The sequence below is a fragment of the Gorilla gorilla genome, chromosome 8, assembly GCF_029281585.2.
Source record: "Gorilla gorilla gorilla isolate KB3781 chromosome 8, NHGRI_mGorGor1-v2.1_pri, whole genome shotgun sequence".
Classification (NCBI taxonomy): domain Eukaryota; kingdom Metazoa; phylum Chordata; class Mammalia; order Primates; family Hominidae; genus Gorilla; species Gorilla gorilla.
Window position 1 is genome coordinate 13,688,858 of NC_073232.2, and position 22,563 is coordinate 13,711,420.

The window sequence follows — 22,563 nt, forward strand, 5'->3', positions numbered from 1 at the left end:
ATGTAAGAATCTTCACACAATTTCAAAAAGGACCAGTATTCTATTCATTTGAAAGCCCATTTACGGGGAAAATTTTGATGAATACTTGTTTTCCATTGTTAAATAAAACCCAGCTTCTAAACAGGGTGGAAAATACCATACAGAGTTGCCATATGAGAAACAGCTTAATTACAAATCAGCGTCTTCCTTTCCAAGAATATTTTTGTTACCCCGACACCAGGGTTGTGCTGTAGGTCAGTTGCTTGCCACACAGAAAGCCAATCACTGAGACAATGAGTATTGCCAGGGAAGAAGGCTATAATCAGGTGCAGCATCCAAGGAGAACAGATCACACTCAAATCTGTCTCCTCAACCAACTAAAATTTGAGATTTATATAGCAAAGAAGAAATGTACTACCTGCGGAAAAACAGCAATTAGGGAGGGGTAAGAACGAGTAGTTGGTCAGCAGGCAACATGTGATTCGTTTGGCAATCATGATGAGTGAGGAGGCTGTGGTCTCATTCTCCAGATGGAATGATCTGGTGAATTTCAGTTTCTTTATATCATCAGTGGGCCTAAAGGTTGGTTTCCTGAGAAAGAAACTCAGATAAGACAAATGTAAGCTTCTCGAGTTTTAAGACTGGGAGTGTCCATTTCTATGTTTCTTTTAAAAAATGTAAACATCAGTTCCATGGGACAATTGGGTAAGTTTCATATTGACTATCAAAGTGGAGCTAATATATGAAAAAAACTGTGTGGGGTCGAGGTGAAGCTGTCCATCCCAGAGACAGAGTTGGCCTCTTTCAGGCTTCATGAATATGGGTATGGCTCAGGGTTTAAGACAAAAAATTCAGACCAATCCTAAGCTAATGCTAGAATTAGAGATGGTGTTTTCCTAACTGTGAATATTGATGTGATAATTCCTCTCACGAGTTTGCCACAACACGCAGCTGAAATGGCCAGACTTGGACTCCAGCCCGCAAGTGCCCCCCTGCCAATCCTGTGATCACCATGCAGCAAAGCTTAGCTGGTAAGGAGGGTGAGGAGTCAAGGTCCTGGGAGGTGTCCGTGTTTCTCTATTCACACTTTAAATGCCCCGGGCCCAAAGATGGGGAAAATTTCCCTTGAGTCTGGCTTCTGGCCCTGCTGTATCTCTCAGTGCTGCCTTACAATACATGGGCAGTAACATCTGTCTTCAGCATTTTCTGCAGTGCTACTTCAGCAGGCCTGGTGTGGGTGCCACTTGTCCATGCATTCATGTGTCCTTTGAGTGTTGGCTTTGTTGTCGTTCTTGGTGTCTTGGTAAGATAGCACAGGGATGAGACTCCGTCCTGGCAGACAGGAGACACAGTTCTCAGGATCCCAGTATGCCTAATATGTCCAGGTATAATAATGCCTACTCTCTTAGCAAGCTGACCCCCTCCTAACTTAGCTGAGCAGGCTAAATTCCTAACCATGAAGGGAAGACCCTAACCCTTTACCTCCTTGAAAGATGTCCGCCAAGGTTGCTAAAGTGGGACTCCAGCATCCCTCATAAGAATCTGGCCATCTTCCAAGGTTGTTGAGGTGAGACTGGCATTCCTGGTAAGAACTGGGCCAGATGCAGCCAGCTGAAGACAAGGTGGACTCAGCACCGACCTTCCACTGAGTTTTTCCTCATTATAATCTCATTAAAATGCTAAAAACACACCCGGGGTGAAGACTTAACGTGCTAGGGAGACATATGATGCCTGAAGAAGCGTATTATCACACCATGCAGGTGCTGAAAATTCCCGGCCTCCTTCTACCTCCACGGGGCGCCTTTTCCCATCCCAGCTTCCTTAAAATGAGGAGAGCTGAGCCCTTCAGGGAGCTAGCACTGGGTCCCTTTCCTGTTCGCTGCTCCCTTGCTTTGGTTGAGTCTTAAGCCTATTCAAACTTGCCTGAGAACATTTCTGTTTGGCCTGGAGTTCGTTTCTATTACTTATGCAAGAGCCAAAGAACTAGGGGTCCAGGCTGCAATAACATTAGTAATGATGGAAATCTTCTGACAAGCAGGCACTCCAGTTCCCAAGGGCCACTTTAGCTGTCCTGAGGAAGGGGAGGGTTGCCCGCCTCTTTGAGTCCCTACTGTCTATTCGGGACTCCCCAAAGCAAATTCTGAACACAGCATACAGTTCAACCCTCCCCACCACATCATCCAACTCAGCGACAATCATTCCTCCACATTAGCTTTTCCTGGACTACGACCTCATCTCCTTAACCTCCCTTCCTTTGTGCCTTCCAGAGTGAAGGAGAAAGTTTCTGTTTGACCTATGGCCCATATTCTAGGGCAAATCTCACAAACCTAATGTACAAATTCAGTAAACATCTGTCAACTTTTCAATGATTTTGTAACAAATAGACTGAAACTTACCAGCTTTATTCATTTATTTTACCTTTTTTTGTCTATTCTTAGGGCTGGGTTTAAAAATACACAAGTAATTCAGTTCCACAACCCTGAGGATCTAAAATCAGAAAACTTGAGTTAGGATTTTACTTCTGTTATAAACCAGTCTATGTGAACTTGGGAACATTTTTCTGTTTATATATGTAACATCCACTCACACATATACACATACACACATACATGTTTATATATGTTATATTTATGTATCAACATCATTTATATAACAAACCCATCACTAACTAAGCCTTCTCTCTTGAAACTGAATGAGACTTTTATAATGCAAAGGGTGACAGAGAGTCTCAAAAATGCTCCAGGGTAAAATGATAGCTACATAAATTTTACAAAGAAAAAATCAGAGCAGGGTAGAATCATTCCTATTATTTAATTGAAGGACTTCTAAAATGTCAGTTTCATAGCAAATATTTCATAACCGAATATTGAGCCATACATTTATTGGATTATTTAAACAGTATATGTTCTATATGTTGTAAGTATGTTACCTGGAGACATAATACACGATGCCAACTGTATCTAGTATCATTGTCACACAAATGATTTTAGTAGTCTCCAGGGTCACTTTTCAGAACTATGCTCAAATCAGAGGAGGCTTTATTATGGGGCAAGATCCAAGAAGAGCACAGGCCCAGTGTTTTTAGGGCAAGTTGTATCAGACGGAGCATGTCTGAAGCTCGGAATTCACCATGGGTTTGCACAGCGGTCCAGGTTGAGATTGAGATTTAAAAGGAGAAACAAGATGATCAAAAATGTAGGAAGGAACCAAGCGAAAACATGGATCGCTTTAAACTGCTGGAACCGCAAAGGGCTTTTATGGCGGCCCAAAAGCAACCAGGAAAGACAATGAAATGGAGACTGCTGGAAATCTGAGAACTCCTAATGTCCAGCCCATACTGAGGGAGAGATGTGCCTTATTCTGCCATTGGATGGCTGATTCTGTATCTTTCACAATCACCCTGTCATCACAAAAATATTACTGGAATTTAGGTCTCAGTCATTCAATGTTTTCCTGGCCTGATTTAGATAATTAATGCCTTTTGTCCTACCACAACAAAATGGCCCTGAGCTTAAGGTAGAGCTGGGGCGAGATGTCAGAGAGGAAAACCCTAACTACAAGTCTGAAATTTATTATCAGTTCAGAGAGAAAACGATGTTTCAAGTCTCAGAAATGCTGATTTTGGTTAACTTTATTTTTTTTTGAGATGGAGTCTCCCTCTGTCACCCAGACTGGGGTGCAGTGGTGCTATCTAGGCTGACTGCAACCTCCGCCTCCCAGGTTCAAGCTATTCTCTTGCCTCAGCCTCCCGAGTAGCTGGGATTACAGGCACCTGCCACCACACCCAGCAAATTTTTGTAATTTTAGTAGAGATAGGATTTTACCATGTTGGGCAGACTGGTCTTGAACTCCTGACCTCAAGTGATCTGCCTGCCTTAGCCTCCCAAAGTGCTGAGATTACAGGTGTGAGCCACGGTGTTGGGCCAACATTTTGCATAATGGATTTTTTTGGAAAAAGGGTGCCATTTTTTTAAAATGTCACATATATTCTACAGAGTATCTATACAATTTACCTTGTCAATGTGTTTCCATGAGGGTACCATTTTTTTTAAATGTCACATACATTCTGCAGAGTATATATGCAATTTACTTTGTCAATGTGTTTCCATGTGGTCTCAAGTTGTTAAAATGCTTTAAATTTTCTTGATATTTTCAAGCAAGCTTCTTTCAAGGGTAGATGACCCATATTCATCAAAAACATGATCGTTCTGAATGGCAAAATAAAGTAAATTAAAATAGATGTTGGAAAACTAAGTTCTCCCAGTGTAGTTATAATACGCCATTGCCAACAAATTTGGAAATTAGTCATAGTAAACTGATAAAGAACTTAGTTGGCAAATAAAAAAAGTTTTAATAACTTAATGCCAGATGTGTATTGACATGCTTACAATTCTTTTATAAGAGTGTGTCAATTTTTTAAAAATCTACACTTTTTATTAACCAGTTTTCTACACCACTACTGCCAATAGAAATATAGCAAGACATATACAAATAGTTTTAAATGGTCTAGTAATGACATTAAAAAAATTAAACCAACTAAATTAACTCTATTATTTAAACAATATATTCAAAAATTATCATTTGCGTGTGCAATTAATATAAAAATTATGAATGAAATATGTTTTATTCCTCTATTCACACTACATCTTTGAAATCTGGTGTGTATTTTAAATGTGCAATACACCTCAATTAATCTTTGGCATTTTCAAAGTGAAATTTGAGAACAATTTAAATAATTATTCATTGATTCATTTTAAAGTGATAATAATAATAAACCCATAGCCTGTTAACACATTTATTAATAAAAGTTACCATATTTTCAAATTATTTAAAAGTGGAAAAGAGGCATTGCTTTAAATTTTGAAAAATGTCTTTAATGTCACTCACATCTTAAGAGCTTGTACTTGCCTGAGGCTCATGGCTACTTTATTGGAAGCTCATTATCTAAATCATAATCACCATTCATTTCAGGTTCAGTAGGACTCATCATCTTTCCTAAAAGCATTAAAGATTCACTTCTCTACATTCTGTATTTTTACATCACCTATTGTTTATAAATGCTGATCCCACTAATACATCTGTATGAATGAGAAGAATAACCAAGTCATTTAGCCAATGATTCCAGGAACTTTCTGCACATGTACTGGCTGATAAAATTGCTTCTAATGGCATTGCAAGCTGACATTGTTTCTCAGTTTTGTGCTTAGCAATTTAGAGACATTACTGAATTTTTCATAAGTATTAGTTTGAAGTTTCTGTTGTATATACTGTTATAAAGAAAATAGACCTTAAGAGTGAATTTTTAGAAAAACAAATTTATTGTTTATTTACTTAGGTAATTTCAAAAAACTATTATGATGTCTACCATCATGGAACTAATAAACCAATAGATCACGATATTAACTTTCTTAGATGGGTTGACCTTAAGTATATTGTTATAGATCATATATATCACTATGAAAAACAGAGGTGATGAAAAGTCTACAGCACAATATTATTGTGAAGACTATGTAATTATTGGGCACAAAAAATTTGAATGAGTGCTTCCTCATACCTATTAATAAGAACTAATACTAAATGCTGAAACAATTCATGAGCTATTCTGTATTTGCAATGGCAAAGTAGCACTTAGTACTCATGATGGACTCAAGAATATCAGATCACAGATGCGTTCAGGGTCAGATTTTCGTGAAACAAAAACAATATTACTTATAGCCATGTTTGTGTGGTTGCCACTTTACACTGGTGCGTTGCAAAGTTTGTGGCACTTAGATGACATTTGTTAAATATTTGCTTAAGCAAATGAAAAAAATGGCTGTTCAAGAATAGCAATTATTTTCTCAACCCTGTAAGTCACAGCACATTTCTTAGGTATATAAAGTTACATACTGAGGTGCCCTGGAATGTTACAAAGAAGAAAAAAATTTTGTTTTCTCACTATTTGGGAAATAACAGTCTATATTTAATGGATTTTTAAAATAGATAACCATATTTATAAACTACATGTTACTACCAGGTCAATACTCTTCTGAAGACCTTTGATATATTTTAGGGATGAAGATTTCCAATTTTGAGTACAGTTGGTACATGTGTGTAGTTGTCATATAACAATATGAGAAAATGCCATTTAAAACTTTAGGTCAAGAGGCCAAGGTTTTTAAAAAATCTTAATTAGAAATGATTTCTCCGGGGAAAAACTCAATTAGCATTGAAGCATCTTACTCAAACTTTTAAAGTTCACTCATAAACAAATTTTTGCCATTTGGAAAGAATAAGGTGAAAAAAATCAAGAGAAAACCAGCCATTTATTAATATATAATGTGCCTTCCAGGGAATCATAAAACGTAGTTCAAGAGTAAAACAAAATGAATACTACACATTTTAAACCCATTTGAAGTTTTTTTTATTATTTTTAAGACAGGACTTTCAACAATTGCCTGCCTTTGTTGTATGTAGGTATAGACCATTTAAGTCTTTATTTCACCTAAGATATTGATAGGGTAACACTACTGTCACCTTCTGGCACCAGTCAGCTTATGGCTGAGCTGAGGGGCTTTTTGGACTGATATAAATATTTATTTAAAGATGACATAAGTGAACATGTGTATTACGCGTTGGGTATGAAATCCCTTTTATTTTAAAATAAAAACATGCTTACACAATAAAACGAAAGGATTTTGACATTCGTCCCAATCATTTTGGCCAACCAATCGGTATCACTCACATTTGGGAATTCACTCATGGGGATTGAAGGAACTAAGTCAACAAGATGCTCTACACCAAAATGACAACATTGGGTTCAAATGTCGTATTTTCTTTTTTTTTTTTTTTTTTTTTTTTTTTTTTGAGACGGAGTCTTGCTTTGTCGCCCAGGCTGGAGTGCAGTGGCGCGATCTCGGCTCACTGCAAGCTCCACCTCCCGGGTTCACGCCATTCTCCTGCCTCAGCCTCCCGAGTAGCTGGGACTACAGGCGCCCACCACCACGCCAGGCTAATTTTTTGCATTTTTTTGGTAGAGACGGGGTTTCACCGTGTTAGCCAGGTTGGTCTCGATCTCCTGACCTCATGATCCGCCCGCCTCGGCCTCCCAAAGTGCTGGGATTACAGGCGTGAGCCACCGCGCCCGGCCCAAATGTTGTATTTTCAAAAACAAAAAAAACACTCCTAAAGCTCATGTGGTGAATTCATCTCTCTGATCTGTAATAATCGTTCTGGAAATTTTGGTCTCAGGACCCCTTTACACTTTTAAGAATTTTAGAGAACCCTAAGGAGCTTTTGGTTAAGTAGGTTATATCCATAAATCCTTAGCATATTCAGGGTTAAATTTGAAACCATTTAAATGACTATTTATTGATTCATTTAAAAATAATAATAATAAACCCATACCCTGTTAATTTATTAATGAGTTACTATCTTTTCTATATTTTTTAGAAGTGGAAAATATGCATTGCCATACATTTTGAAAAATGTCTTTAATGTCTGATTTATAGAGCACAGCTGGGTTCTTTGAATACTTCTATGTGCTTCTGCATACGTGCTATTGAAATATGTTGTATTGGATGAAGTCTATAAAAAATTTTAGCATCACACAGAGATGGATGTGGAAAAGAAGGGTATTACAATAGCCTTTTCAGATAACTGTGGTTATCCTCATGTGATACCATACCAAAATTTGAACAGCGGTAATTTCTTAAAAGCATCAATGTGAAAATTGTAATGTAGAATCTGAAAACTTATCAGTGAACGTTCTGTACCCTGGTATATTAATATCCATGAGTTGATGTCCCACTTTCAATGGATCTTTTACCTATGTATGATGTCATAACATCATGCATGATGTCACTTGGAAATTCCTAGATTTTTTTAGTTTTTCAATTCCTCCAAATTTGACATATTTAAATATATCGTGTCAAAAATTCACACTTATACCATCACCACTGATATCATAAGAGAAATATGTAGCTACTAGGAAGCTTCAAGATCACAATAGTGGTTCCATGTTTTCCAAAATTCTGTCCCTTGAAAGCTCAAATTTATTGGCAACAAATAGTATCTGTTGTTTTCCTTGAAGTGACAGGATCAGTTTATTCTGTTTATGAAAATGTCTACTAAATTCCCATGTCTGAATAACCTAAGATTTCTTGTTAGCTATTTTTTCAATTGAAAATTATTTTCCGTGAAAAAAGTAACAAAATCAACCCACAACTGTATCACACAAGTGCTGTTCCTTAAAATAATCATCATACTTTGACTTCCAGAAGCTAAGTATGCATATTTCCCAGCTATCACAAGCAATGTTTAAAAGATGTGTACTGAAGGGTCGATATTGTAAATTAATTTATTTTAGTGCTGTTTCTTAAATGAAGTCAACACTTGATTCCTTTTAATGTTCTAATGGATAAAAATAAAACTCGCTGCTGACGTAGTTTCATGCCGCTGCTCATATTTGTGCTCAGCCATCCGTAGTTTTCTCCACTATGGCTTTTGCACCATCAGTGCAACACAAAAGGCAAACGAGGTCTCAGTGTAATTCTGAAAATCATTTTGGTCTCGCAGAACTCCTGCAAGATCTCAGGGAGAGAACATATTGAGACCCACAGCCCTGTATATTTCCACTAAGCAGGGATCCAGCTTCAGCTTGAACAGCTTAAGCCAAGATATCCTTGCTTGACACAGCAATGATAGTCTCCCTTAATGAAGTTGAAATCCATCTCCCTATAACTTCCACAAGTAAATCCTACCTACTCCAACCTCTTGGGGAAGCACAGAAAAAAACTAACCCCTCTTCCGTATGGCAGCCTCTCCACTATTTGAAGATAGTTTTCATGAATTCCCAGATCTGGGCTTCCCCAGGTTCAATATTCTTTTATTCATCAACCTTTCCACATAGGAATTAAATTTTAACTCGTGTGCACATCCTTGCTACTGATATAGTTCAGTGTATTATGAACCATCTCACTGTTTATTTTTAACTTTATTTTCAAAGATGTCAGATCTTCATTACAATCTGGTGGTGCTCCTTGCCCAGTACGAATGTCTTGCTTTTATATTTTACGGCATTACCTCTTAGCCAAATATTAAAAAATTAACACAACTGATAAAATCCGAGCAAGAAATAACACAGAAAACACAGATTAAAAGTATCAAGAATCAGCTGGGCATGGTGGCTTACACCTGTAATCCCAGCACTTTGGAAGGCTGAGGTGGATGGATCACCTGAGGTCACAAGTTTGAGACCAGCCTGGCCAACATGGTGAAACCCCATCTCTACTAAAAATACAAAAAATAGCCAGGTGTGGTGGTGGGTGCCTGTAGTCCCAGTAACTCTGGAGGCTGAGGCACGAGAATCACTTGAACCCAAGAGGCAGAGGTTGCAGTAAGCCAAGATCACGCCACTGCACTCCAGCCTGGGCAACAGAGCAAGACTCTGTTTCAAATAAAAAAAAATCAAGAATCACAAAAGGCTGATTACAAATCCCACATACATAAAAACATCACTTTATGACAAATATTGAAAAAAATACATTATAACTTTGATTAAAAAATACAAATTTACCAAAACTGAGACTAGAAAGAGAACCTTAAAATTATTGTTTAGCTATTAAACAAATTGATTCTGTAATTGATTAAATGTAATTGAAACTATGCCAAAAGAGAAAATCTGGGCATAAATGACTTTGCTGAGAAACTCTTCTAAGCATTTAGGAAATAACTGAAAACAATGTTTCATAAACTCATCCAGAAAATAATTAAAAAGGAGCACCTTCAAACTTATGTTTTGAGGCCAGCGTACCTCTGGTAGATTGCACTAAAGTTCTTCATTTTCCACCTCTCCCTGTCTCCACGCCCATTCCTAGTTTCCTCCCACATAGATTCTGGGTTGGCCATGAGACTTGCTTTTGCCTGTGGGACAGCAAAAAACATGCTGCAAGAAGAGACTTGACAACATGCACACTCTTTCTGAGAACCCAGGCATACTCTTTCTGAGAACCAGGAGAACACGCTGGACCAGCCCCTGGAGGATGAGATGGGTGGAGAAAAACCGGGTTGTCTCAGCTGGGAATATTCTAGGCCAGCCAGCTCCCAGCCTGCTCATGAGCTGGCCACAGGTGAATAAGTGCCCAGCTGAGATTGGCCAGTTCTAGTTCAGACCAGCAGAATTTCCCAGACAACCCGTAGGCACCTGAGACAAATATAAATTCAGTGGTTGACCACGTGCCCCACCATGTTGCAGCACAACATGGAGAACGACCTATTGAAGACTCAGCTAAATCACTAGCTGGGAGACGGCACCTTCATTGTTAAGGCACTGCCCTGCAAGGTCACAGTAAAGCATGAAACCGGAAGGCAATGTTTGGTGCCACCTCTTAGTCATACCTGAGGTCAATAGGTCTAGGAACCAAGGAAACAATGATAAATTTTGAAAAAAAAAAAATTTTGCTTCCCTTTCCCATGATCTTGGGTTCAGGAGGTTTGGGGGTCTGACTGGCAGAAGGTGCAGGCCTTGTCCAGTGACACACTTCTACACTGCAGCCCTTTTCTGGGCTCTGGAAACCACCTCTTTTTGCCCCATGAGGCAGGGCAGTGGCAATAACTCCCTGAGAGTCCCGGCTTCTGTTTCTTCTGTATCTCCTGTTTGTTTCCCTTAGCTCCACCCCGAACTTTGCAAAGTTTCCATTGCGAAGTTTCCAGAGTGGAAAATGCTATGTTTTGTGTGGAGCCCTGACCCATAGGGTCTGTGAGAATAGCTCTAGGATTTTTAAATCCAGGAAAAGCAACGCAAGGAGTCTACAAGAGTTTTTGATGTCTTTGAATGACATTTGATTGCCAGATAATGGAAAGAATCTTTTTCCAGATAGAATTGCATCCTATCCGTGAACTTAAAATGGCTGTTATATTTCCGTAGTTTTGCTTTTTGTTTTAAATATTATAACTGTGAACATTATGAAGTTTCACCTAGTGTATGCTTGTTCCCATTACTTGTGCCAAATGAAAGGTTTCTTTCTACTTTGTTTCTTAACTCATTAATCATGGTCAGGCGCAGTGGCTCACGCCTGTAGTCCCAGCACTTTGGGAGGCCAACGCAGGCAGATCCCAAGGTCAAGAGATTGAGACCATCCTGGCCAACATGGTGAAACCCCGTCTCTACTAAAAATGCAAAAAAAGTAGCTGGGCGTGGTGGTGTGCGTCTGCAGTCCCAGCTACTCATGGGGCTGAGGCAGGAGAATCGCTTGAACCAGGGAGGTGGAGGTTGCAGTGAGCCAAGTTCCCGCCACTGCACTCCAGCCCAGAGATAGAGCGAGACTCCGTCTCAAATAAATATATAAATAAATAAAGTGAATAAATAAATAAATAAATAAAAATAACACCCAGGATAAAGAGACCATTTTATTAACATCTCTGTCCCCCAGAACCTAACATTGTGCCTAAAATTATTTACACAGATGATTGAATAAATGGAATACTTGCTTCCCATAGTTCAAGCTCATGTTGTTAAATTTTAATATAACCTATGTGTCTCCAAGTCCTTTAATCTGGGCTTTCCTTCTTATTTAATATCACACACACACACACACACACACACCTGCATAAGCCCCTACCTATTATGGAAAATTTAATATAGACTGTAGAGATTCTCATAGTCATCTTTGATTTATATTTTTTCTTCCTTCCTTCCCTGCCTGCCTCTTTTCTTTTTCCTTCCTTCCTTCCTTTTTTCCTTCCCTCTTTGCCTCCTTGCCTTATTCCCTCTTTCCCGCCCTCCCTCTTTCATTCCTTCCTTCCCTCATTCTTTCATTCCTTCTCTCATTCCCTCCCCCCCTCCTTCCTTCCTCTTTCAGTTTGCAGCTGAATTATCTAGCTGCTTATTGTAGCCCATCTTATAAGTAAACCCAAATGTAAGATGTAAACACCTTTTAATAATTTTCCACAATGCCAAAGGCTTGAGGACATTGCATGCTACACATCTTTACTAAACTTTGCTGTAATGAAACAGTGTGTGTCACAGTTCAACAGTTTCTTACGTGGCCTGCACCTAAAGCCCCAGTCACTTCACAGAGTGTCCTACTGATGGACCTCCTCCCCAGGGGGCAAAGCCTTTCATCCATTTCTGGGCCCTTTGCTCCCTGCTGCTCTTCAAATATCATATTTTCTTCTTTTAGGACAACTCCACACTTTCTTCTGAACTGGCTCCAGTCAGTGAAAACTCTTGCTCTATTGTTTCAAGTCACTTAGGAAGGAGGTAGCTACATACAATTCCAAACTCAAAACTAGAAACGTTTTCCTCTAAAAGCCACCTGCCTGATAGGAATCACAATATCATCCTGAAAGCCAAAATCAGCTGAAATAAGTTTTTGCGTTCAGTAACATTTTTCTTCTGCTGTGCAATCAGTTTTGAACATGGTTGTGTTTGGCATAATATCTTTCTTTTTTTTTTTGAGATGGAGTCTCGCTGGGTTGCCCAGGCTGGAGTGCAGTGGTGCGATCTCAGCTCACTGCAACCTCTGCCTCCTGGGTTCATGCCATTCTCCTGCCTCGGCCTCCCGAGTAGCTGGGACTACAGGCGCCCACCACCACACTGGGCTAAATTTTTTTGTATTGTTTTTTAGTAGAGACAGGGTTTCACCATGTTAGCCAGGATGGTCTCGATCTCCTGACCTGGTGAGCCGCACGCCTCAGCCTCCCAAAGTGCTGGGATTATAGGTGTGAGCCACCGCACCTGGCCGTGTTTGGCATAATATCTTAAATGTTCTTTCTCTCCTCCATTTCTGCCAAGCACTGCAGTGGGGCAGGACAAAGGTGTGTCAGAAAAAGAGCCATGCATCAGGGACTATGGAACAGAAGAGTGGACTTTCTAGGTAGAGACATTTGCTGGCATGTCCAAGGAGGGTGTGTGTGTGTGTATGTGTGTGCTGTAAAATACGATGGCTTCAAGCAGATAGTGGGATATCTTCAAACAGATCTGTCTCAGCAACATTAACCAGCAAGAAACAAGTTGGACAACACTCTTTAAGTTAAAGGTGTTTGTCTGCATGCTCTCACTCATAAGTGGGAGTTGAACAAGGAGAACACATGGACACAGGGAGGGGAACATCACACACCCGGGCCTGTAAAGGGGTGGGGAGTGAGGGGAGTGAGAGCATTAGGACAAACACTTAATGCATGCGGGGCTTAAAACCTGGATGATGAGTTGGTGGGTGTGGCAAACCACCATGGCACACGTATACCTATGTAACAAACCTGCACATTCTGCACATGTACCCCAGAACTTAAAGAAAAATTTTTAAAAAAAGAAAACAACATAAAGATGCTTTTTATGAAGAGGGTTACTGGGGTTCTTCAAATAACTTCAAATAACGTATCTGAAAGAAGTTTCTAGCTCTGCCTTAGTATAGCTACAGACCGTCCTTTGTCTTGTATTTAAAGCCCTTGCATGTCAGAGATTTCTGTTCCAAGTTCCCGTCTCAGCCGTCTCAGCCACCTCCTCTTCCTGTGGCATCTAATTACTACTAAATGTTTTTGCCAGAGCAAATGTATCTGCATTCTCCCTCTATACACAGCATCTAAATGAAATCTACATTTTTTTATTTGTTTTACGTCAAACAAGGAAAATATTTGTAAGCAAATACAGGGATATGTGGGAGAGTTCTATTGTCCCCCGTATCTCACTGCTGTCTTTTTCTTTTTGATGTAACAGCCTATCTATTCCCAAAATGGGATGCCGCTAAACATTTACTTTCTTCTCCTTTTTTTCTGATTTACCTGTGACTCTTCCATTCAGAAAATATTCACCCCTATTATCACCTTATGATCTTAATTTTAACCAAATTCATAACCCACAAACTATTTCTTGGCTGAGCAGTGAAAACATGCCTTTGGTTGTAATGTATTCAGGACAAATTCCAACCCATAACATGAAATTCAGACATCTTAGAAAATGAAATAAGCACCTATACATGCAGCTATTTATATATTTGCCAATTTTATTTGCATTTTTTTTACTTTTTTATGCTCCTATTTAACCTGTAAATAAAAATTGCTAGGTAGTACAAGCCACACATATATAATAGAGATTTGGAATTGAACCATGAAATTTGTTTTCTATTGGAAATTGAGAATAGCCATAGTGCTTGAAGTTTTGATTCAGTTCATGAAAAGATTTATTTTTTTTAGAGAATAGGTATAGAATCCTAAATGCATGAATGGAGGAGAATATCTATCTGGATATAAGTATTTGTATAAATATGTGTATATCATTAGTTCATATTCTTATATAAAATAAATAATACTAACATACCACCTGACTGTAATAGTAATGTAATTGAAATTTATGAATATATTAGTCATTCTGATATATGAATAACAACATCAATAATAAATTGATCAGAATAGACAGTCAGCACTAGCATTTTTCATTTACTTCCTGTAGATTTTATTGCCTAAGTTGTGTCTTATTTTTCAGTTTTCACGAAAGCCTGTACATCTCACTAGATTGACACTTTAATTGTCTCCTGCTTGGAATCTTGATGAGCTCCCCAGGCCTGTGTCTATAACCAAGTCAGATTAAAGATCTCCTCTTTTAATTTTCAAAAGGTCTCATGACTCTCATCCTAATAAACAATGTTCTAGTAGAAAAGATTAAATATGACAAATGGAATAAATATTACTAACTTTAATTTATAATTCAAAATAATCACGTGGGATGGCATGCAAATGTAAACAACATGAAAATATATACTCTTTGTGTTTTCTATAAAAATTTTCCAATGGAACAAATTAAGAACTGCATGTATAGCTTATTTTTCAGTGTTTATAAAGTGAGACAGCTTTCTAGATCAATATACAATTATTTCTTATTTAGCATGATTTTAAGGTAAAGTAAATTAAGAAACATACATACAACATATATACATTGATTTCTATTTGTCCTCATTGTTCCTTCCTTTGCCCTGAGTGTCCTAAGACTGCTCAATTATTAAATTTGTTTCCAAATAGTCCTCTTAATCTGTTTTTTTTCAGATAAAAAATATACATGTGATTTTTCTGAGCTATGTGCAGCATCTCAGTTTGTCCTCTATTTTTAAATAAGAGAAATTGTTCTGCAAGGGACGTTTACATTGTTTTCTTGTTCTTACCTCCCCCCTCTCAATAATACTGAGTCTCACGCATAGATTCAAGTTGTGCAAAGCTTAGATTAAACTCTTCAGTCAGAAATATTTTTGTTTCAAACTCAGTTTACTCAGCAGAAAGAAAATACCCTTTCTCCCTCTCTTCCTCCTTCTCCTTTTTCCTGCTACTCCCTTCTTCCTCCCCCTCTTTCTCTGATTCCTCTTCCGCCTCTTCATTCTTCATGAAACTTCAACCATACTGACTTTTGTTCCCTTACCATTGATCATGAACAACTTTCCTTACACTCGTTATGTTCTATGATGGCATTTTGAATGGGTGTATCATATTCTGCCACGTGAATGTATCTAATTTATTTAATGCTCCCCTGATATTAAATCTGCTCTAGAATATATATATTGTAATATATGTATAATATTATAATATATATATATATATTTTTTTGAGACAAAGTCTTGCTCTGTTGCCTAGGCTGGAGTGCAGTGGTACGATCATGGCTCACTGCAGCCTCGACCTTCCAGGCTCAGATCATCCTACCACTTCAGCCTTCTGAGCAGCTGAGACTACAGGTGTGTGCCACTATGCCTGGCTAATGTTTTTTATATGTATTTATTTATTTTTTTATTTTGGTAAGAGACAGGGTTTTACCATGTTGTCCAGGCTGGTCTGGAACTCCTGGGCTCAAGTGATCTGCAAAACTGGGCTTCCCAAAATGCTAGGATTACAGATGTGAGCCACTGTACCTAGCTTGAACTTTCAAAGATGATGATGTTGAATTTATTTAGATAAATAGAATTAAAGAAACAAAAATGTTTTCAATAGTTGCTACTCTTATGTTATCCTTAGAGCTTCCCCAAGCTTGTTTCAATGCTTCCACTCTGTGTCATCATGATCTTCAGAAAAGTTTTGCATTAGAAGCAGCACCATTTTTTATTGATGTGTTATGAGTTTATGTCTCTACTATTGTCTCATCCACATCTCACAGTTGTGTTTCATGGCTGCATAGACCTACTCGGGTAACCAAATGCAGTGTTTTTGAGAGTTTAAACATGAGTCGCACCCACACTCATGCACAAGGAGACTATATTCATGGAAGGCTCACCGTGTGATCAAGCCCGTGCAAGGCATAGTTCAAATGCTATGGTCTGAGGGTCATCAGCATTGAGGATAAAAATAACTATAACAATAAAACAATGATGATGATAGCTAACATTATATAACACTACTACATCTCCGAGAGAGCTCTACATACTTTGAACGTAAGCATTATTTACTTCGGACAACAATCCATATGACTGTATTGTTTATCATGGTCTCCATTCTGCACTAAGAAAATGAAGGCCAAAAAAAGTCCGTGTAATTTTCCTGAGATGATACACACTTGTAATTAAAGGAGCAGGGCTGGATCCCAGGCAGTAAGGCCCTGGGTCTGCACACAATGTTTATAACAGGACTGGGAGCCAGGCAGCATAGTCAAAGAAAATTGAAGAACAGAATCATTTATTATCAAGTGCTAAATTGCTAGACAAAAATAATCAGTGCATTAGCTACTGTATAATGAGGTGTTAATTGTGTGGTAAGGAAAAAGAAACTTGGATAAATTGCAATCTTCTCAAACAAAGGAGATTAAGGAATACTCCGTGGAGAATGTGTCAATATGTAGAAAAAAAGACCAAGGTCTTCCCCAGACAGAGGGCAGGAGGAGTAGGACCAATATTGTCTTCATATCACCAATGTCAGTTTTATAGTTTTATATTGCCAATGAGTACTCTGGATGTTGATGTTATTAGTATGGCAGGAAAAACATTTTAAAACAATTGTGGTATTTTGTTTATTTTTATAGATGTAGATTTTAGAACAACTTTAAATTCTTGTGATAGCTGCCAGAAGAGGATTATTGTGGACATTTTAAAAGAATAATTTATAACACAATTCAGAATTCTAGGACAATATAACTTCAGAAAACAGATTAGTGTATATGTGTTAATTGAGCATGACACTTTAAAATAAAATCCAAGCCTGCAGTATGTAACTTGATTCCCTTTCCAGCAAGGGGAATGGCCCGTTGATTCTCATGGAAAAATATGGTCACACTGTCAGTGAACTTGACTCTACATGAACCTCTTAAGGCTTCCAATAGCTCTCAGGCTCTGAGCAGCATCTGATTTGTTAGATGGGGGTCCTCATGCTTCCCTGGATCTTGTATCCACAAAGTACATGTCTTTTCTTCCATACTACAACTTCAAGTCACTTTGTAAGAATAAGTTTTTACCAAAATTTACTTTTGGTTAAGATGTACTGGTGATGGGGAAATATTAAATAACAATCAATATTTCCAGGGAGCTTGCTTTTCATTGTGCAATGTGCTATTTTGGAAACTTTGACAGACTGAGCATTCTATTTAAGAAAATAATTCTAGTTTATTCTTTGGTACATTAGTCATTTATCACTAATTAGAATCACTTGAAATGAAAAAACAAACACATGAACAACAACAAAATCTTGTGTCTGGTGTGTCCAACCGTATGACCATGAGTTATTATGACCCTGATTCTTGTATGCAAATCTGCTAGTATCATTAATTTTGGGAAAATGTTACAACTGCAATTTATTTTTACTAGGAAAAACATCCTAATCTTATATATAACATGAACCTTCACTTAACTAAATTTTAAGTAACTGTGAGAAAACTCTCACCTATGATCTTAAAGGTCTTGCAAAATGACATCAACTTTAATTTTATAGCAAGTTCAGATTTGCGCTTTTGGACGGAGGAGGTGAAGAGGTTTATGTTTTGTGTCCTCCTTAGATAATACAACACAATCAAACCTGGCAAAGCTAACATGAGTTCTGATTACACTTAAATTCTCCTATCTACTCCATTCTATTTTTATTTTTTAAATGTTTATTTATTTATTTAGAGACAGGGTCTTGCTCTGTCACCTAGGCTGGAGTGCAGTAGTGTGATCATTGTTCATTGAAGCCTCAACTTCCTGGGCTCAAATGATCCTCCTTCCTCAGTCTCCTGAGTAGCTGGGACCACAGGTACACACCACCATGCCCCTCTGACTTCAAGTCTTCATCCAGTTATTCTGTGGTTCAACTGGAGGAACTGCTTTGTTTCCCTACAAGAAGTATATATATATATATATATATATTTTAGAGATGGGGATCTCACCATATTACCCAGGATAGTCTCAAAGTCCTGGGGCTCAAGCAGTCCTTCCTCAGCCACCCAAAGTTCTGGGATTACAGGTATGAGCCACCATACCCAGCTCCTCTCCATTCTAAAGAGAGAGGTTCCTTCATTATACTTTAATCAGTTTATAGTGATATCTTTATTCAAACTTACATAAAGTCTTAGCTTTCTGAATTTTTCAAAACATCTAAGATTAAATTCTTTTTTATTTTGATAAGATAGTTAAGGAGTAAACTTACTTAATAATTTTATCATTTTAATGTATTAATTTTCTTTATGTTTGCAATATCATCAGTCTATCTCATTAATATATTCATATAGGCCATATTTATCTCTCTTAGTGCCATGGGTTTGTTGTAAATGCTAATGGAGTTTATTTCCAGATCAGCTTGAGCAGGCTGACGCCTTCTGTCTTTTCATATAAAAGGGAAAATCTCTCATTTTCAGAGATTGATGTTAATCCTACTATGTTGCATACCCCACTTGCCTTTTCACCTTTGTATGTATGTATATATTGACTCAATCTTATTTTAAGAACTCCATTATGATAATTAAGTATGAACCACACTTTAACAATTGTTGTGGATGTAATTCTTATTACGCTTCGCTCTTGACAAGATAAAGCTGTTGATTTAAGTTTTGGCAGATGAGCAAAACTCCTGCAATGATTCCAGCTGGAAGAGTAGAGGGAAGAAAAGCATAATGTCTGTTTGGCTCTAATATTTGTTCGAATGAAATTATAAAGCTGGAATGACCAGAAATATTGTAGTCTGAAAATGTAGAAAATCCACAAAGTTTGTAAATATGCTGGTGATAATGTTTTGAGTGTTTAGTGCCACAAGTAAGAGTTGATCAATAGAATTCTACAATCCTGCCAGTTGATCAATATAATGTCAATGCCTCTCTTGCTGGTAGTGGGTCGATTTTCTGAAATGTGCAATGGAGTAAGTCCTCTTTATTCTATTGTGGCAGCTACAAAGTTTTGTTATAAGTTGAAATAGTTGTAAAGAATGTAATTTTCATATCAGCAAATATGGGAGTTTTAGAAATAAAAAAGGGTCGACTAAAAATTAGACACATGATCTTAAATTTACGTAGTGAAATCTAAATACCGGAATGATTCATCTCTCAGATTATCCATTGAAAATATACATGAAAAATCTCAAATGATGTTTCTTGCCTGGAGATAAAGCAGTTCTTCCAGTTGGACCATAGAATAACTGGATGAAGATTTGAAGTCAGACCTCCAACTGTCCTGCAGAGGAATGGAATTACTGTTTGCCTTCTTTATGCCTCCATATAATTCCATCAACACCTGCTTATAGTGATTCTCCATTTTGAGGGAAGAAATGTATTCTTTTCCTCAGTCTTTACAAATATATCAAGGGAATATAATTTCCTTCCAGATACAATATACTTATTTTATAAAGACATAGAGTAAAATGTCAGAGGTGATAAACATATTTCGTTTTAAAGCAGTCTTAAAAAAAGGATTGCATGAAAAAATTGTAGATGTTTCTTATCCTGATAATACTCACTCAACAATTAAGGACAACACATAAGTGCCACAAATGTAAAAGGTCACATAGTAATAGGATCAGCATGATACCTGAAGCACACTGCAGTGTTTTGCCTGTAGCGGTTAAGCATATTTTTCTGATCAGGGTCAGTTATGAGGACACAGAAAGCCAGATTGTCTGCTTTAATTGAGCATCACATGCTTTTAGTACCTGAAGGGCTGGACTATGCAGTCTCTTATGGACTCATCCTTTGAACAGAGGACTTCCATCTGCTGGAAAGCACTTCTTTGTCATTTAAGTCAAGGTCATCTCATGGGCTGGGAAGGATGTGTAGAGTTGGAACCTTGCATCTATCTTGGAGGCAAAGTTTCATAAAACACTTCCCTTTCCCTGTCCTTCAGTGACGCCAACACCAAGGAGATGCCCATCCAAGGCTAGTGATAGGGACATGCACCACTGGTCCTCATGAAGACATGGAGTAGGTGGAGAGGTAGGGCGATGGTCAGCACCACAGAATGGCTGGTGCACAGAGAATGGCACTTGTCACCCTATATCCTGGAATCCTATCTCAGCTCTGACTTTGGCACATGTCAGTCTACCTAAACTGCCTCATCTGTGAGATATGACAAGTTCCTTTCTCAGTTACTTTCTTTTTATTGTTGTTGAGTGGTAAGGATATTTGATAACATGGCATATATAAAATGCCAGTGTGTCAAATAGTGTCCACCCGGATTTCATGTCCACTCAGAATCTCAGAATGTGACTTATTTGGAAATAGGATCTTTGTGGATGTTATTAAAGTAAAGATCAGGATAAGGGCGACGGGAGTGGGGTGAGCCCTAAATCCGGGGAAAGTGCCTGTGTAGGAGACTGGAGGGTCCACAAAGAGACTCAGAGGCACCCTTATGACGCTGGACCCAGAGATGGGTGCAATGCTGCCAGATGCCAAGACACAGGAGGCAGCAAAAGCTGGGTGAGGCAGGAAGGAGGTTCCCTAGAGCCCTGAGAGGAAGCATAGCTCTGCCAACAGCTTGATTTTGGACTATCCAGCCCCCAGAACTGTGAGAAAATAAATGTCTATTGTTTCAAGCCATGAAGTTTGTGGTAATTTGTATGGCAGCTCTGGGAAGACTAAGTTTAATTAAGTATTGCTATGATTAATATGAATCTCATTGGACTTCTTTATTATGTCCTGTCAAGACTTACGAAGGTGAGCAGGAGGCTGGTGTAGACCTTCCTCGGATTTGAAAACTTTAGATCATCAACTGGGAGAAAGAATTCCTAAATTATTAATTGACTGAATCAAATGTACTTTTTTCAAAAAATCTTAATATTTTTGCTACCTCCTGTTTGTGGTTTGCCTCGTGATGTTCCTTCTTTCACTGCTAATAATTTTCTTTTTCGCCATGAATGGGTGATCACCACAAAAGACTGGATTAGACTGACTCTCCTGCTAGAACAAATAAGAGAGCATGACTGAATTTTTAGCCAAAAGGCAATTCGGAATCACCTTATTTGATGGAAATTTTTGCCTGTTTTTAACACCAAAAATAAATTTAAAACTATAATATAAAGTTTTGTTATAAGTTGAAATAGTTGTAAATAACGTAATTTTCATATCAGCAAATATGGGAGTTTTAGAAATAAAAAGGGGTCAACTAAAAATTAGACATGTGATCTTAAATTTACGTAGTGAAATCTAAATACCAGAATGATTTTATCTCTCAGATCATCCATTGAAAATGTACATGAAAAACCTCGAATAACAGTTGGCATTTCTACATCATTTTCTTCTCCTTGAATATAAACATTATTCCATTTCTTCCATATAATTTTATGTTAATGTAAATGTTTCTATGCTTCAAAGTGCTTTGCTCATCACCATATTATTTTGCTGAAATAAAAATACGGATGCAAATGTCTGTGACCACAAGACTCTAAGGGTTAAGAGCTTCTTCTAGACTGATTTTTCATTAAATCTTTTAATTTTTTTATTTCCATAGGTTATTGGGAAACAGCTGGTGTTTGGTTACATGAGCAAGTTCTCTAGTGGTGGTTTGTGAGATTTTGGTGCACCCATCACCTGAGCAGTATACACTGCACACAATTTGTAGTATTTTATCCCTCACTCCTTTCCTACTCTTTTCCCTTGAGTCCTCAAAGCCCATTGTGTCATTCATATGCCTTTGCATCTCATAGCTTAGCTCCCACTTATGAGTGAGAATATATGATGTTCGGTTTTCTTTTCATGAGTTACTTCATTTATAATAGTCTCCAATCTCATCCAGATTGCTGCGAATGCCATTAATTCATTCCTTTTTTTAATTGATACAGAATTAAACAAACAGCATAAATACTATTGTCAAAAAACATAAACACATAGATACAGAAATAATCAAAAAACATAAATATAAATGCAACATAAGTAGCTGAATTAATCACACAATATAAATACTAATGTAGGGGGACTTCTGGAACTGCGCTGGCCTGTGACCCTTCAAGGATGCCTCCAGTGGGAGTGAGGCTGCTTGCTCGGGCCAGGGGTTATTCCTGGAGACAGACTTTGCTGTGATCAGTCAGCATCCACTGTCCTGACAGTCCTGCAACTGGGTCACTCAGTCCTTGAGGATGATCCTGGCAATGTGACCCGGCATCACTGCACACAGCACCCTCATGCATCCATGCATGAAAGCATTTAGAACAGCACTCCACATGCCACGTTTAATAAATTAATAAATT